At 38.3% G+C, this 18,777-nt stretch overlaps 2 long non-coding RNA genes across 7 annotated transcripts in view; one reads left to right on the forward strand and one right to left on the reverse strand.

Moving 5' to 3' along the window:
- LOC137475626 (uncharacterized) overlaps positions 1-9,731 on the reverse strand; it is a 32,256-nt gene extending 22,525 nt beyond the window's left edge. For 3 of the 4 annotated variants that reach the window (XR_010999985.1, XR_010999983.1, XR_010999986.1), the window contains exons 1-2: positions 9,482-9,731; positions 4,297-4,417 (exon numbers count right to left, since the gene is read on the reverse strand). This is a non-coding gene — a long non-coding RNA (uncharacterized lncRNA). Of the gene's footprint in view, positions 1-2,781; positions 2,850-4,296; positions 4,418-9,481 lie in introns of all 4 variants that reach the window. The other variant, XR_010999984.1, reaches the window with a different exon arrangement.
- Positions 9,297-18,777, forward strand: part of LOC137475627 (uncharacterized) — a 166,776-nt gene continuing 157,295 nt past the window's right edge. For all 3 annotated transcript variants that reach the window (XR_010999987.1, XR_010999988.1, XR_010999989.1), the window contains exon 1: positions 9,297-9,488. This is a non-coding gene — a long non-coding RNA (uncharacterized lncRNA). The remainder of the gene's footprint in view (positions 9,489-18,777) is intronic.

Genomic DNA, 18,777 nt, shown 5'->3' on the forward strand with positions numbered 1-18,777 from the left:
CTCGTCGAGAAACAGGGGAGAGTCCTCTGCTGCTGACCGTGCCTCTCCAGGCAGGCATAGCCAGGGAGCTTCAGGCAGGCACAGCGGTGGCAATTCAATGTGATTTAGTGAATGAGAAGGTGGTAACACTTCATGTTCATAACAAACAGTTAAGGAAGCAGCACAGGAGCCCTTAACTCCTATTTAAAAACTAATGTAAAGGGGGTTTTATACTTTAATTCTGGAACAGTCGCAATAAAATAGAAAATGTGTCTTCAGAAGGATAGCAATTTCATTTTACTGAGATCCCTTATTTTATTAGATATTAGCTCAAAACTTTAGTAAAATTTGTAGATCATTTAATGAATTTGAAGGTAATAAATTCTTCAGGATACACCAAAGCTTTGAAGACTTATGCAAGCACTTTCTACAATGAGGAGATGGGAAGGAATAAGAATATATAACTTTTCTCCTCATCCTTGTATTTTTGATGTTCAAAATTATACTTTTAAAGTAGCTGCATATGAAGCCTGCTTACGAAGGCTTGTGATTTTAAGCTGCATTCCATTTATATTAGGTGCTCTGTTTGTAGATTTCTGACATATCTAATTTTAAAAGTGCTATACTAATACTATATTTAAAATTAAAACCAAAACCAGAAGCCTTTTAAGGATTCTTTTATTTTGTGCTCCTTCTTGGATTTTTGTGGTTAGAGAACTACATTTTTGTTTCAAATCCAATAGCTCTGTTATGAGAACAAAAACTAATGATGGGGGAAAATCTTGCTGAGAGATGATTCCGAGTGTATATCAAATGGAAGAACCATTACTTATAGTGAAAAATGGCTTGACTTATTCTGGGCTTTAGCTTTATATGCTAAATAAAATTGAGAATTTGCAATCCAGAAGAAGCTAAACTGTATTAACAGTAAGAATTTTGACATTGCATAATCAGAGAAGTATTTAATTTCAAATGGTTTAATTCAGTGTAGGTGGTCCATGCTCACAAATTTTTTTGTTTAATCTCAACACAGATCTCAAAGATGTGTCAGAGGTCCCTGAAGAGCAGTAAAGCTAGAGTCTAAGATTTCAACCATAGTGAAAGGTGGAGACAGTCAATCAGCTTATTAGCTACTAAGTCATGGCACCTTGTAGTTTTTCTTATATTGGTGCCTTTAGGATTAAAAATATAGGCCCTTTGTAAGAGTAATGATTTTGAAAGTAACCACTTACTGTTCATTAAAAATTGTGATTCCCAAGCAGAACAAGCCCAGTGCTTCTCAGCAATGCAGAAGAACATGAATTGTGCTGTCTTAGGGGACAGTCCTGCCACAGGAATCATGGGGACAGATGTCCACGAAATCTGTTATAGGGAAGGACCGTGAAGAATAGGGATTGCTGCTGAAGAGTAGGCAGCTCTCACTGACAAAGGAAGGATGGTCAGACAGCTGCTGTTTGTGAGGGCCACTCCACACCACAGAATACACTTTCTCCAAACCAACACTGGTTTGGAAGCTGCCAGACTGGTTTTCTACACCTTAGGTGTGGGTAAAGGAAGCAACCAGGCCAAGGTTACTGATAACAACCCAGAGTCTGCAGTTTTAGGAAACCTTCTGCTGTACCTGAGCCTGCAATAAGTTTCTAATGATCTTTTGCCTTTGGATTCTGTATGTATTATTTGAGGAGAATCTGTAGTTGATTATGCAGTTGACATCCAGGAATTTCTGCTTCTTACTTTAAATCTGAAATGCTGTCTGTCTCAGTCATCTGGATAAGCATTTTTTAAATTTCTCTGCACCTTTTTCTTGTTTCATAATATGCCAATCACTCTCAGGACTGTGGCTAGGATTTGCCAATGTCAGTAAATGGTTTTAAAAATAATGTCAAGTATAATGTCACAGTGTACCTGCTAGAGATGGGTTTTGTGTTCAGCAAAGACCAACTCTTCAGAGACAGAAAGACCCTACCAGCTGAAATGGTAGCATTGCACCATTACAGACAATCTCAGGCAATGGAAAATCCTTGAAGAAGGGTTTCTTCTCATCTTGTCTACGATTTATGTTGAACACTTGGACCTTCAGGCCAGAGGATGCATGTTGCACAGGGAGAAGGGCAGTTCTGAGGAGGATTAAAAGAAGACCTGTTAACACCAGACAGCCTGGAAGAGTAACTTTATGTCAGAGAACTTTATGTCTGCTTTGAACAGCCATAACACTCTGTGCTGGAAAACTAGGAGAGTAAGATATAAGATATACAAAATCCTTCTTTCTTCACAAATTCCTTCCTCTTGTGTGCTCATTTTGCATATCACATTTTTAGAATTGCAGTTTGCTTGGAGAAAGAGATGTCACAGAAATCACAGAATATCCTGAGTTGGAAGGGCCTCAGAGGCATCAAGTCCAACTCTTAAGTGAATGGCCCATCCGAGGATGAAACCCATGACCTTGGGGTTATTAGCACCATGCCCTACCCAACTGAGAAGTTTATTTTTCAAATGTACATTGAAATATCTGCTTTTCAAATGCTAATAATTACATCCCTTCCTGAAAGTATATCTACTGTACTTTATCAAACACATATTTCAAACACAAATTGCTAAATTGTACTTTTAACTAACTGAGATTTCTAGATGAATAAAAAGAGCTCAGCTGAGTCTTAAAAGATATCCAGGATTCTTAACAGTAATAAGTGCTAATTGAAAAATAATCTCTCTTGATTTTTTTTTTCTGGTCTAGAGGGTTAACCCTGAAAAATACCTGTTTTATTTTTAGACCTTTCGCATGAAAAAGTTAAATGACTTGACTGTGATATTTCAATTCAGCCCAAGCTTGAGAATTCTTGATTTTCTTTCCATATCATATGTTGCCTCCACTAAAGAAATTACAAAAGGAAGTAGCATCAGATGATCTATGCATATTCTGTGAATCTTAGTCATTCTTATAGGCAATTGTAGGACAGTATGTGGCAAGCACCAAATCACTTATCAAATAAAGCTTTCCAGCAGGTAAATGGAATCTATTTTGTTGGGCAGAGAAGCATGCCCTGCAAACCATTATGAATTGCAGATTTTCATAACTGAGACTCTTGTCTTCCAACACATTAGAGGTAAGCCTAGTTGCCTATACTGTCTGTTGGCCTTGGTGGTCCATAGTATCATTTTGTAGACACAAAGTTTTCAACGTCTCAGAAAATGGATCCTTTTTATTTTCCAAGTTTCTAAACACCAGGGCTCAGAAGAGAACCCCGGGACAAAGGGAGTCACCCTATGCTCAAGGAGAGATGATATCATTTGGAAGTCATTTGCTCAGAGAAGAAATAGGAGGGAGAAAACATCTGTTGACTGTTGGGAGGCTTGCCAAGCCAAACAGGAGTTGCGGTTGATACTTAGGACATGCTAACAAAACCAAGGAAAGTAATAATCGTGTATAGAAGCATACAGGATACATACTACACATAGTTTTCAAAAGATGACCTTCAAACTAACACAGCTGGAATTTTTCTGAAGGATGGTTATCTATCTTTGCTTTGCATGAAGAAAGTAGATGGAAACTAAACAACTTTTTTCTTAAATATTTTATGCAGAAAAGAAAATTCACTTTGTCAGCTGTTTCTCAGCCTTCCAGATGGTTTGAAAGACATACTTGCACTGGAACTAAGGGAAAAAAATCTGTGACACAGAAAAAAATGTACACTTGTATTTCAGATACTGCATAATCACAGAGTAGCCAGGTTTGGGAGGGATCTCTGAAGATCAAGTCCAATCCTTCTGCCAAGGCAGAGTCACCTAGGGCAGGTGACACATGAACGTGTGCAGGTAAGTTTTGTATGTCTCCAGACAGGGAGACTGCACGACCTCCCTTGGCAGCCTTTTCCAGTACTCTGCCACCCTCAATATAAAGAAGGGCTAGTTTTAATATTTGGGTAGATCTTTGGTCAAAGAAGTCTGGGTGACCCATTCCTTCACCCTATTGTTCCACTCTTTTATGGGCAATTACCACAAAAGAAACAATGTGATTACAATTACTCTTAGATGATAATTAAATGAAGATAATTTAAAATAAAGACAGTGCCAAAAGATTAAAGGAAAAGGAATGTTGGTGAAACAATACAGAACTTGTTTCTCAATTTTTTTCTTTTTCTTTTTTCCCCAGAATATTACTGAGAGTATTCTAATGATTCTTTTCTCTTAAAAAAATCCTCAGGTCACAATATATTGAGGTGGGAAAAATAATTAGCATGAAATGTAAGTACTAAAATTAATTAAACAGATTGGATGAAATTCCCCTGTGCTAGGTAATATAACAGTGGAACCTCATACCTAGGATATGGGTAGCTGCTCATCTCTTTAGTCATGTTTGTCTGGACCTCTCATCAGGAGAAAACTCTTTCTTGCTTTATTTCAACGCTCCACCTGTGGTCTCTGATGGTATCAGGAAATGCTGAAGCACAAGAAAAATGAAAGCAACAGTCTGTTAAAAAGACTAACATAAAAGATTAAGGATTTATGATAGACTGGGTCTCAAAAAGTCAGTATGAGTCTCCCATAGCTTTCCATGGTATCTTAAAAAAATATAGCGAACAAAAAGAAATTAAATATAATTTTCCCTGAGCTTTAATACTGTTAAAATTTATTAAGTTAAGAGCTGAGAAGTATGGCTTTAGTTCCTTGATGGTATTCCTTAATTCCTGTATCTTCTAGAGCTCTCTAGGGCTCTCTAGTATTGCTAATGCTGAAGTCTGTATAAGAATAAAACTTCCTAACTAAATGAAAAGAATTTTGATGAGTTAAGTCTTCCTCCTTTCACTTCAGAGGTCTTCTGAAGATCTTCACTTTTTTATGTAGAAGACTTAAACATGTTTTTAATGGACCCACTGCTGCTAATGTCTTGTGAAAGTTGTGGCCAAATAGAAAATTTAGGCAAAGTCCACATTTTTTAAAACTCCAGAGACTGTGACTATTTTAATTTCAGAATTACTCTTCCATCCTGGTAAGGGGGTATGTAGATCTACATATCAGGGTCAATGAAAGACCTAATTATGTCCTCAGCTTTACTCAAGGCGATTGCCAAAACCAGGTGTTATGAAAGAATATTGCCTACAGAAATACATGGACAGGCTGGGAACTGCCTCAAATATTCTGTAAGTGTGAGATCAAAGGGACAATGTGGGGATTGAGGCCAGTAAGCACTACAGGGATGAAGGTGGATCTAACTTTCTCTCTTGCAGAAGAGAAGTGAGCATCCTGAAAACAAGAAGCCAGGAAAAAATGAATCCCAGGTTGGACAGAGATCTAAGATTGATTATATTATTCTCTGGACTTTGAGGAATGACTGTGAACTCTTTTTTACCCCTGAGAAAGGTGGGAACTTGAATCACCCCAAGTACTTTGAGCAGCCTCTCTCTTCCATTCAGTATCAATTTGAAGGGTTTTTTCTTTGAGAAAAAAGCTCATCACTTAAACTGTGTATTTCTAGACATATATGATTTTATATAACTGTTGAGCTTTACTATTGTTATTTTCATTTCTTCATGAAAATAAGATGGATGAAACTCCTACCAAATGGTTTGCTTGCAAAACTTGTCATTAAGAATAAATAACTATGGATAAGCGACCTTTGTGGTGTTTTGGGTTTGCAGATCCTCTAGAACTTTATTTCCTAATTCTTTGAACTGATGAAATACGCCAAGTCTTCCCCCCCAATTTAATTTTCTTGCTCTGCCAATGTATTTGTAACTGGGTGGAATCATGTGTTATTTAAATAATGATTCCTGTCTGAAAGTAATTTCTGCCCTGTTTGTGGAAGAACTGTTCATGCAAAAACAAAACCTGTGGCAGCTTAGGATTTCTATTTGAAATCCTGAATGGAATAAAATGACTGGAAATAAAGCCTCAAAATATTGTGTGTTGTAATTCCTTGTTCTGTTCTAAACATAGAACTCTGAGTTATTAAAGGGTCTAAGTTCTGGCACAAGTAGTTTTCTCCTTCCTTTTAATAATTGCCTGTGTTAACCAGACACGGTGACAACAAACTTTGATCCCTACAGTGGTAAGATTCATAAATCTCCAGGCTGCATCCAGTCAAAGGGTTTCAGGAACTGGTGAAAATAAGTTGGTGCTTGCTAAATATACATCGATCTGGTATAAGAATACAAAAATTCAAATGTATTTCATATTGACTCTTGTGAAGGAGATTTGGAGTTTTAAACCCTGGAAGAGTAACGTTGTGGTTGCCTTCTTATCAACAGTACATTAGAAAGCACCAATACTTTTTCAATAATGAGAACAGAATATGTCAAATAGTATGCAATCCCTGGTGCCAACATGCTTTATATAAATATTTGCAGTAAACTATTTCTTCCTAATAGGTTGTGTATTATAAACATATATAAATATAAACATGCATATATAAAAATGCTGGAAAAAGTCACATTTATATAGACTTCTTTAATTTTCCCTGGGACTTTTTTATTTCCTTCCCATCCGGGTTTAGAATTATCTCTGAAGTATTATCAAAGTAATAAAGGAAATGGCTAAAATTCCACTAAACTAAGGTAAATATTGTTTTTAAACATTAGATTAGAGTAGATCTGATCCAGCCTGCACAGTTATGGATTCAATGCTCTCCACAGCACTACCTCAATTCCCAGAAAGAATGACTGTAAGCTGAAATACAATATTCTGCCAGGAAATCACTAGTTCCGAGTTATTAGATTCCAGCCCTGGTTGAGACTGAGGCAAGGAGACAGCACAGGAAGCACTCAGAGTTCTTCGTAAGTGTGTCTTAACATTTTTTAAATAGTATACTTTCAAAGGTAGTGGAGATGATGGACTGCAGCAACTGAACTGCAGGTGCAAAGAGACCCTCCTGTAAACTGTGATTATTTCTTCTTTTCCTGTTGAAAGTGTGAGCACAAGTACTTAATTTTGTTCTCTGAGGTTTGGAATTGAAGTATTTATATTTCTTGCACTTTGAAATAACCATATCTATTTTTGCATGAATCCCTGTGTGTGGGATGCATAATGTTATGTTCTCTTTGAGCAGAGCCACAGAATTTCAATCTTCACTAAACAACTTCAGCCTAAATCAGAAACATGGACCAAAAAGCCTTTAAGGTTACTGAGGTTGCTGTTTGATGGCATATTCTCGATGCTAAGAAGCTTTACAATACTGGTTAAGAGGATCATATTGCCTACATGCATGAAGTAGATAATTCAAACCTGAAAACAAGCAGTCTGTAGTGTATCAGTTATGATTTATTTTCTTTTAAATCAGGAGAATACTGATACTTTTCTTTTAATTAAGGAACATCTTTTGGAGAAAGCATCTGTTTAGTGAAGGCCAAGAAAAACATTCTTTAATATTGCTCTTTTGTCATGTGGGACCTGCAGTTCAGGTATTTCCTGTTCTTACTTTTTCTCCGTTGTGTTTCCCAGCAGATGACATCTACCCTGTTCATTTTTCAACGTAAATCCTTATTGGTTATTCTTGGGACAATTCTGCCAGTTTCATTGGACTCCTCTCACAGATCAAATTCTATACTGGTCAGCCTTAACTAGAATATGACATATGACTGAAAGGCTGTTTACATGGAATTATAATAATTTTATTTCTGTTAAGTGAGAAGTGGGCAGCTATTATAAAACCTCATAACACATTTTCTGTTGTAGCAAACATTTGCATTGCTGGTTTTAATAGGGATAAAGGATTGCATCCACTATGGAGAAATAATCAGATTCCTTTCTATGCTTTGACTACATAGGAAAGAAAAAGAATTATTTTTTCTCCCCGTCTATAACAATCAAGTTGGAAGATAGAACCACGGTCTGGTGTTTAGGTAAGTCCAGGTAATGCTGTCAGGGAACAAATAGGGTCCTCTTAGTGCTCACTCTTTCTCTTTTAATAACCATCCCTGAAATTGCTCTAATGATCATTACATGTCCACAAATCAGAAGACTCTTAAATAGTATCTCTCTGGCAAGTGTCCTGTATTTCAGGCTTCCCAAGAGATTTGCTATCCTTGATGGCAACCTCCAGGCAAGTCTGTGACACTGTTCAGCAGATTGGCATTTTTTAAAAGGGTCATTCAAAGGTTTGGACTAAAATTACTTTTCAGTCCTTCTGGTATACTGCAGTGTAAGTAAAGATACTTGGAGTGTAAAGAACAAGTTTGTGAATTCACAGAGTAAATTCAGAAGGAAAATATTTTCAAAAACCCAAATGAATCAGAAATACACATTTCTGTAATTTCCTTTCCTTTTTGTCATCGGTATTCTGTTCATGGGGTCCAATAACATTTCACATCACAATAACCATCAATAGGGAAAATGGTAAAATAGTGACACAGATATAGTTCTATAGAAGAAGATATATTTCTGACTAGTGTCTACATTTTTTCACTGGAATCTTCATCAGAAATTTTAGATTTAGTGAAGGAAAAATACTTTGCAGAAATTCTAATTTCTGTGAATGCTCATTTCAGAAAAACACGGAAAAAATCCCATAGCTACAATTTTCTTGTTGATCTACTGAGTTTTTAATAAGAACAGCTGGAGAAACTTTTTTCTTAAGTTAATATTATGATATTAGAGGTATGAGATGCATCTCTGATGTAATCTTCATTAAATAATCATGTTGTTTTCCTCAGTAATAAAATTCATGCTAAAATATTTGAGCTTGCCAGTCAAAGCAACAGAAAATAAAATAAGGAGCCTACAGAAAAACACAGGACTGTTTCATTTTTCTTGGATCTTGTGGAAGGATATTACTTCTAAAATTGCAGCTCTGCTACCTCATCTGTCAGGTTAATTTCACCAATATTTTCCATTTCCTTCTGTTGAAAACCATTAAAATGATGGTGTTTAATATGAGGCCTCATTTTAGTGTATGCTTATTTAAGACAATTGATGCAATGAAATAATTTGGTTCTCTTTTTCAAAAATCCCAGGATTTTCACTACCCAGATATAGCCTTCCTAAAGTGACCGGTTAGTTGATTTTGGTTAATGCCATAAATATTCTTTAGGTTCATAAATGTCATAGTCTCATAAATACTCTTGTTCTTAAAACGGGATTGAAGGTTGTAGGCTGTTTATTTTCATTCCATACTCATTTAACACAGGGTACTGTCCATCTACTATCGCCACCTCACTGGAGTCGACAAAAACTTATTTACTATAAGCATTCTGCTTGTCTGGTCCCTTTATCAAGATTAAGAAAACACGAAAACATCAAAACAACAGACTGCCCGAACCCGACTGCTGGCAGCTGCCCCGGATGACTTGCCGGACCGAGGGCAGAGAAAGCCAGCGTCTCTCTGGCACTCAGGGATGTGCAGAAGCTGCCCTGCCAGCCCGGGTTTGGTTTGGCCCGGCTAAGGCGAAATGTGGTATCTTGCATTCCCCCAGGCTGCTTTCTGGTACGGAAGAAGCAGAAGACCTAGAAGACCTGATTGCTTGACAATTTTTAGTGCTTGAATGTCATGTTTAGAGGCCGATGCACTCACCTGCAAGGTAAGAGAGCAGAGAGAGCCGTGCTGCTGCCCGCGCCCGCTGCAGCTGCGGGGCTGAGGGGCCTCCCTGGCGGCACCGCTAAACGGGCAGAAGGATGTCCGTGCGCATAGGTGCGCCCATACATTTTTTAACACTGCAGTGGCATTCTCATCTCTTATTTATAACAGTTGTGCCCTTTAATTTGAAGAGAAAAATATGTATTTTATCTGGTAGGTCCTGGTAGGGTTTGTTTGCCAACTCCCGACTGCCCCAACGGCCCCGCTCCTGGCCGGCCCGTGCGGCGCCTTCCTACCCGTGTCCCGGGTCTCGTTGCCCCGGGCCCTCCGCGGAGCCGCAGCTCCGGACCCGCCTCCGCGGGCGCGGGCGGGGGCGCTGCCGCGGCGGGACAGCAGAGGGCGCCCGCGCACCGCCCGCCGCGGGGCCGCGCCGCGCACCCGCGGGGCTCCGCGGCCCCCGCGGCCTGGGAATCCCCACTGCCCCCCGGCCCCCGCTCCTGGGACCCTCCACAGCCCATACCAGCCCTGGAATCCCCACTGCCCCGCGGCCCCCGCTCCTGGGACCCTCCACAGCCCATACCAGCCCTGGAATCCCCACTGCCCCCCGGCCCCCGCTCCTGGGAACCCCCACAACCCGTAGAGCCCCTGGAATCTCCGCAGTCCCCGCTCCTGGGAACCCCCACAACCCGTAGAGCCCCTGGAATCTCCGCAGCCCCCGCTCCTGGGAACCCCCACAGCCCATACCAGCCCTGGAATCCCCACTGGCCCCCGGCCCCCGCTCCTGGGAACCCCCACAGCCCATACCAGCCCTGGAATCCCCACTGCCCCCCGGCCCCCGTTCCTGGGAACCCCCACAGCCCATAGAGCCCCTGGAATCCCCGCAGCCCCCGCTCCTGGGAACCCCCACAGCCCATAGAGCCTTTGGAATCTCCGCAGCCCCCGCTCCTGGGAACCCCCACAGCCCATGGAGCCCCTGGAATCCCCGCTGCTCCATAGGCTCCGCCCGGGTGCGGGAGGTACCGCTTGCACGGCCACCGCTTGCACGCACGGCCGGCTCGGGGGAATGTTGGCACATGCCGCCTGTGGAACCCCCCAGGGGTGGCTCTCAGCGCAGGTAGCTCGGAGAGGGCTGTACAGAGTAGCCCGAGCACCTTTCCTCTGGCTGCCCGGCCAAGTATCAAGTGGGAAACACCTGAGGGGAAACCACCTTTTCAGGTCTTGACTCCTGATATAATAGTTTTAAAATATTTCAAGTGTAGATTTCAAGTGTAAATTTCAAAAGGTAGTTTTAAAACATTTCAAGTATAATTTTCAAAAGGTAGGAGGGAAAAAAATGTCCTGTCTATGCACAGGAGGATCCAGGCAGAGATATGCTTTTGCATCAATACATTTATTTAAGTGCATACCTAGCCTTTAAAAATGGTACCCATATCAGCCTGTATATGAACAATTTATATATTGGTGTTGAGAGGTTTTCCTGTGTATTTACTAGTGCTAAAATATTTAGAGGTTTGCTAGTTTATAGTGTAGAGCAAGTCACAATATGGCATCTTCAAGATCTTGGATCTGAAGTGAAAAAATCTCAAGGGCAGTGACAAATATTCTGTCAAATGCGAGAACTTAACTTTCCAGTACTGTACTTTTCTTTTTAAATATCATTTTCTCTAGCAATGGGCTAGATAGCACAGTCATGGGAGACTTTGAAGAAAAAAATCCACGGTTTTTAAGCTTGAAAAACATTTGTTTGCTTCTGGGCAGGGTTAGGTCTGACTGGCAATAATGTCTTCCGTTTTGGAAATAGAGATATGAGAGTTTTGTTATTGAGACATTACAGAGAGAGAGGGAGATCCTGTGGTCTGAAACAACTTCCAGGGCTCTAATTCCACATCCTCTGCAATATTTACAGGGCAAATAATTTATATGTAATCTGGCTTTACTCAGTGGAGCTCCTCCTGATCTATACACCGCAGTAGAAATCATAAACAGATATTCCACATCTGTTTCTGGGTTTGAACATGGGAAAAAAAAAATCAAAGTCTAATATCTAAGCCTCAGTCCATACATTTTAATATTCTAAATGAGACATATCTCCAGTAGGATGAGTTGCCTGCTGTGGAGTGGATATGTGTTAGTTAATTAATTAGCACCCTTTGCAGACACTTTTTAAATAGCACAGCACAAGAAGTACAGAGCTATCAGTTACTTCAAAGTACCTCCACTTAGCAGTGCTTTTCTGACTTTCCTCAGTTTTAAAACCCATGTGTTATTTGTGGTTCTGTCTCAGATGCAGTAAAGCTGCAGTACTGGCGTTGAGACATACCATAGCAGGGTTTGTGGCCTTTTCCAATGACTAGGTTATATCATGGTTATAGTTCTAGATGTTAATATATAGAATAAATTATAGGCCCTGAAGTAAAGCCCTATAAACACTGAGCATTGAATGGATGATGACATCGTAATTAACCAGAAGGGCAAGGTTCCAGAGCTTGCTGTTGTCACCAGAACCTTCTGTAATTGCAGCTTTGCCCATGGTATCTTCCTATTTCACTTTTTTTTCTCTATATCATTCAGAGAACAGTTAACTTTTTTTAGTAGAAAACAGTTTGCTGGTAGAGGAATAAAATCTGACAGCTAAAAATTTTAACTATCATCATTGGTATTTTACAGAGCCCAAATTTTTATCTGCATCAAATGTACTTGACTGAGTATGACAGTTCTGTCAACAGGAGATTAATGCCTAGCAGAGTTTTTTTTGTGTCAGTCCTACTTATTCTTACACAGAAGCCAAGGTTGGCAGAGAAGGTAATTCAGTGCGTTTTAGTTGTCTCAGAAGTTGAACAATTCTCTTTGCAAAGAGGTGATGACTGTATTTGGAAAGTATTTCAGATGTAGTATGCTCTCTGCCTCAAGCACAGTACGAACTGTGTTCATTTACTGCATAAAATGGAAAACAGGGCATATCTGAACTGGTGGATTTGCTGAGTTGAAAGAGTAATTTTGGGACTTAAGGCCTCTCAGACCAGTTCTGTTGCTGGATGTTGGCTTCCTGCACCTCGCCTTTGAGAAGCCTGTCCAAATAACTGCCCTTGTGATGAAGACAGTTTCAGAGGTACTAAATAATTACTTCTGAAATAAGGGGTAAGTAATGAGGCTGAATCATGTCATATCCATATCACACATTATACATATATATGTATTTAACTTCAAGATAGGATTTGTGTCTTAATTCAGACAAAAGAAATCAGTGAATACAATCATAGAATGTCCTGATTTGGAAGGGATCCACAATGATCACTGGGTCCAGCTTCTGGCCCTGTACAGGAGAATCCCAAGAATCACACCATGTGCCTGAGAGCATTCTCCAAATGCTTCCTCAACTCTGTCAGGCTGGTGCTGTGATCACTTCCCTCAGGGCCTGTTCCAGTGCCCAGCCACCCTCTGGGTGAAGAATTTTTGCCTAATATCCAATCTAAATCTCTGCTGGCACAGCTTCATGACATTTCCTCGAATCTTATGGGTTTTATGACTTTTACAACTTTTCATTTTATTTTTATTCTTTATGACTTCTAGCTGTTATGTGTCTTTCTGTAATTCAGTTATTTGTTCAGTGTTTCTAAATTAAGTTGCTAACTTTAGAGGGAACTTTGTAGAAATTTTATGATTTCTTAAAAACTTTTGACCTTTTCCTGTCCTTTCAAACTGCAAGAAACACATTGAATGCTCTGTAGTGGTATTTTTAATTTATTACTTTTTTAAAAAAAACTTTTAGCAACAAAATCTGTGAGCAGATGTGACACTGGATCTTAGTAGGCTTGTGCTTAGTACCTTTGAATGTCAAAATATAGTGAAGATTCAGGTTTTGTAATCCAGTGGTTCTTGAAGTGGAGTTGTGTGGAGCATCTCTAAAAAGAATTATGTACTTTTGGAAATATTGCTGATTCCAGTGCTGCATTCGTCATATAAATCCAAGGCACCTTACCATAGTTAGTAATCTCAGTGACATAGTGACAATAGCTTTTGAAGCAGGCATACTCTTAGAGTTGTTTTACCACAGCAAATTAAACAAAATAAATTTCCTTCTCCATCTACATCCACATTACATGGCACTAAGGAACATTTTAAATTATAAATACCTATAAAAGAAAGAACAAAATATCCAAGGTTTAGAAGATTTTTAAATCCAAGCAGATTTTTAAATTAACTGCTATATTCTTTCATGCACAGGCACAGTTTGCCATGTACTGTAAAGGTTGATTCAAACCATGATTCTTGTCTGATTCTATTATCCCAGCCATTGAGATATGGACCCTGAATGTGGTGTCAGTTTTTCTTCTGTCTTCAAAATTTATGCCAATTTAGTTTTTGTTACAGGAAAACACATATTCCAATTGTCTTGTTCAAACACCAAGCACTGTGCCAAAACCAGGGCCATCCTAAGGAGCTCCCTTTCTCCTCAGGCTTTAGTGGTTTGTATTAAATGAAACCTGGATTCACAGCTGTTCCTCTGAAGTTTTTCAAAACCTTTCTTAAAATCATCTTTTGCCATTTTTGCTTTTGTTGACCTGATGCTCTAAAATTATAGAGTTTGGCAGGTCTCTTACTACTTAAATTAGTGTCTAAGTTATCACAGTATCATGTCTTTCTAAAATATAGTATTACAATTATGGTGCAAGATTACATTAACCTGTGATTTATGATGAACAAATAGTAAACATTGTATCACTTTGTGATATATTGTGATGTGACTGCATTTCTCTGTTCTGCAAAATACCATTCCATTGTTACCGGTATTTTCTGTGGTGCACAGAAAATCAGCTTGTCTTTCATTCATTCATTTGATCTATTCACTGTAATTTGAGGCAGCAGTCCCAACCTAAAAAAAAAAAAACAACCTAATGTTGCAAGAAGTTGTTTTAATGTTAAGTTTCATTCCCATGTAGTTGATTACATGTGAAAAAAAGTATAAACGTGCAACACAGGACATTTGCTTTTTTTTCAACACGCCTGCTGCTGATTTACCCCGTCCTAGTTTTGTGGGTTTGGCATGATAAAGACAGTACTGAATTTGTGCAAACTGCCTTGCGAAGTAAGCCACAAGCTCTTGTGGCAATAGCCATATTTCTTTCGGCAGACACTGAGGCAGAGGGCTCAGAAGAGGGAGGGATTTCAAGGAGATCTTCAACATGCAAGTGAATCACTGATATAAACTCCTGTTTTGTGTAAATGTAAAGATCTGAGTTGCTACTGTACAGAATCTCAAAACACTGAATCACTTGCCACAAAGCTTCTTCCTCTGTCTGATATTTAGCAGTATCTCATTATCAGGCTGCAGATTTGGTGAAATGTGGGTTCTTTCTTTGCTTATTAGTAGTGACATCTGGAGTGGAAGTGTTCCTACCTTGTGAAGAAGTCCTACTGGAGGCTAGCATAATCCTCCTAATCCAAGGAGGGCTGTGTGCCCCTGTGTTACCTCTACTTATTTTACAGGCTTAAGCCTTACGAGTGTTGTTGGGGTTTTTTTAAGAAAGGACTTCATTTTAGAAACAAAAGTATTTTGTTTCTTTGATGAATCAAAGAGATGTTTTAACTTACAAAAATGAGTACAGGACAATTCAGTTTATCATCTCCAAAAATATTGCAGAATAAAAGTTATTTCATTTATTATGCATTCGTCTCTGGCTATCACCATGATACCATGATTTCATTTTACACATTGATAAAAAAATTCATGTGATTGCGAAAAAATTAAAGAAATTATTTCTATGATTCATCTTTAAAATTCATATCTCTTGATCAGTCTGTTAAAATTAATACTTTACACTTTGAGTTTCATATTCTCTGTACTGGGAAAATGAGAGTAGATATGGTTTATGATAACCAGAAAGATGAAATCTGTGAAGTGATTCACTGTGAAGTGATTCCCCAGGTTTGCCTGGAATTTAATTGGAGAACAGTTTTTATCCAGTAGGGGTTATGTTACTTAAGAGGCTGAGTGCTCGAAGGTTGATGTGCACTAGACAAAAAAATATCCTCTCCTTTCAAGAGGTTTACACAGAATCCTCACATTTTTCTGATTAAAAGAAAGCCTTCTAGTCCAACCTAGAGATGTTAGTTCTTGGTATAAAATAATGATTAAATCAGGGACTGGAATGTTTCTCCACTGATTAGGAAATACTTCCCCCTCACCCCAACTAAATAAATATGTAAATGCAGTTTTTAAAGGAGAATAATTTCAAAGGAGGAAAAGATATGTTCAGTGGTATAGAAAAAAAAAAACCTTCTAGTGCATTTATTCAAGTCAGACTTCTAGGGACTAGGAAAATGGCAGGGGATATGTGTTTTGGTTTTTTTATTCTGAGTGAGAGCTTTCAATTGCACAGTAGGTAAAAGAGATTTTTTTGCCAATTTTCTTATTTCATAACTTTGTGGTGTCACTTTTTTTAGTACTATTTGGAAATGCAACATAGAAGAATTGAGCCAGTTTGTTTCCCCAGTCCTTAATTTTTTTTTCACCTTAATTTTTTTTTTTGCACTTTCATTTCTGCAGCTAAATTGACAATTTAGTTATTTGCAGCTTCACAGTTACTCTTAACATTTTTTTCCTAGAGGCTCTTGGGTTTAAAACTTTATTGCTGTGTTGAAGCCTGTATTCCTAGCAAGTTTTGTAGTGGCTTTGTGTGTGATATTACAGCTGTGTCCCTTGAGGTGATAGTCTTTAATGCTGAAATTTACTTTTTCCTTTTATAAAATTAGCAAAATGACAATTTTATTAATAATAAAAAAATAATAATTAACCCTTCATATTAAATAACATGATGTTCTATTTGTCCTTAAGATGCATCATAATTCATTCTTTCCAAGTGTAGGTACATATTAATTTCATCTCACAGTGCATTTGTAAGCTTATTAATAAGGCCAAGTCTTAACATCAGAAACCTCCCTGCAATTTAGAGAGGCTTATCTTATTTCCTGCTCAAGAGGCAGCCTTCTACTTCTGTGAGGGCACCTTTGCCATTCTGAAATTAGGCTATGGCTTTGCACATTAGACAGTAATCTCAGTTAGGAATTCTGGCAAGCGTTGTCTGAAAATCCAGGTGCACAGTATCCCCAGCATTCCCCATGTTTGTATTGGCCGCCACAGGCTCAAACAATTCCAGCAACTCAGTGAGGCATGCATGCCCTTCCCTTCCTGAGACCATGTTGGCTGTCCTTGATTCAAGATGTGGTTTACTGACTGTTCGTCCATTTTCTCTTTTCCAAGGCTTTCTCCACAACTGGTGCAAAGCTGCAGGAATAAGTCTACAGTTTCCTGATCAATACATCCTAAAAATGGCCTTATTTTGATGGCTTGACACACTTTCAATTCTTTTCAGCCCATGTTCCTTTAGTTTCTTTCCTTTGAGTTGCAAAAGCCAGAATTTTATATCAAACTTTCTTTAAGGTTAACATTTGTCAGGATTTGCTACCTGTAGCTGATAAATCTTGAGATCTTCAATGCAATCATCTGGTCCAAAAGAAAGGTGAAGAGAACACAGATTAAACAAGAGGTTTTATCATTGGATAATGAAGCAATTGAGCCTAGTAGAACAACACAAATTCCTAGCTCTTATAATGAAAATTGGTGCTTCTTCAGAAGCCTGCATGTCTCAGATCATAAAATCTGCGAATTGTTGCTCTGTCAAAATCTGTGGGCTTTTGCTCTTGTAATTGAATAGTATTTGTCACTGAAAAAATATTTTTAGATAAAATACCATTCAGAGGAGAGGCAGAAATAGCATCTTTGACTCATCTCTCTTTCATATTTGTTCATCATAAAAAAATCATAAATCTTGTAAAGCTCTGTTGACTAAACTAAAAATCGAAATGATTATTTTGTGGAAATAAATGTGGTGAAAAAGAAGGTATAGGTTTACTAAGCAACTAATGTAGAAGGTTGTTCGACATGTCATTTTCTTCTCCAGTAATTTCACAAATAATTCTGTTTTTTAAAATTTTACAAACTTCTCTTTGACTAAGAAAAGCCCAAACAAAGAAAAGATTCAATATTATAAATTTTGAGTTGCTCTTTGGGGGACACCAGGATATTTTCTTAAAAAATGTGCTTTTAACTCTCTGTATCAAATCTTAGTAGTAACCTTTATCCTTAAATGTTGTTTCTTTAAGTGCATTTAGTGCATGATGGACTTCGAGGAAAAGAATAGAATTATGTACTCTTTCTGTAAAATTGCTAAAAGACATTCTGAACATTCTGAGCATTTTGCTGTTAATGTTATGTTGCTTGAATGATATTTTGAAATAGAAAAATAATTGTTAGCGTTTGATATGCAATATTCACTAAAATTTAAGAAAATTGACAACAATAACAAAACCCCAAAGAAAACAGATCAGAAAAACAGTTTCAAATTTGGCAGAGTAGAAGATCTTTCTTTTCATAATTTTTCTGATAAATTGAATTAAAACTCACAGTTGCTTTGCATATTATTCACAGAAGGCCATTTTTGGCCATTTGATGTTGCCAAGTAATAGAGATCCACATTTCATTTTTTAGCTCTGGCCTGCCAAGTTATATAAAGGAAATGTTTGCCCTCAATGTTGTTTTTTTCTAAATTATTTGGAGTGCTGTGTTTCAGTCTCCTTTGGGTCTATTCACTTTTCAGATGTTCTGTATTCTGTCCCTTCTGTTCATCTTCCAATAACAGCAAATGTCTTACATCCAGAAATCTTTTCTTCAGTTGAAGCAGATAGATCACTCAATTTCTTGATTCCCACTACCTTTCACACAGCCTATGCCTGCATTTTCCCGCCAGAAAAAAACCTTTTAGGAATCTGTTTTCCCCATGTTGTTTACCTTCATCCTTGATTGGTTTTCCTTCCTTGACTCACTTTTTCTCTCTCCCCACTCTGTTACAGTGATATAATACATACACACACGACAAAAATGGGTATCAGAACTTACAGTGAACCATATGACTGTTAAGAAATGACTCTGAACTGGAAGATTTAAAAATGCCCTTTTTCTTTCAAGATAAAGCTGATAACTTTCCATGGTGCCTTTTAGAAGTGAGTAAAAAGTTCTGGTATGTTGTAGTTAGTGAAGTAGGGTCATGAAAGTTTGCCTGCCTTTAAATGAAGAAGCAGAGATCAGCTGACCCGACAAGTCCTCATTTTCAGAAGTGAAATGCTATGTAAATCAGTTATGGAAATATGAGGTTTAATATACCTTGTCCAAATTAGATCTATCCTGCACACACTTAACTAAATATTTTGCTGTGTTTAAGTGGCTGCAAGTATAT

This window comes from Anomalospiza imberbis, chromosome 6 (genome assembly GCF_031753505.1).
Source record: "Anomalospiza imberbis isolate Cuckoo-Finch-1a 21T00152 chromosome 6, ASM3175350v1, whole genome shotgun sequence".
In the NCBI taxonomy this organism is placed as follows: Eukaryota; Metazoa; Chordata; class Aves; order Passeriformes; family Viduidae; genus Anomalospiza; species Anomalospiza imberbis.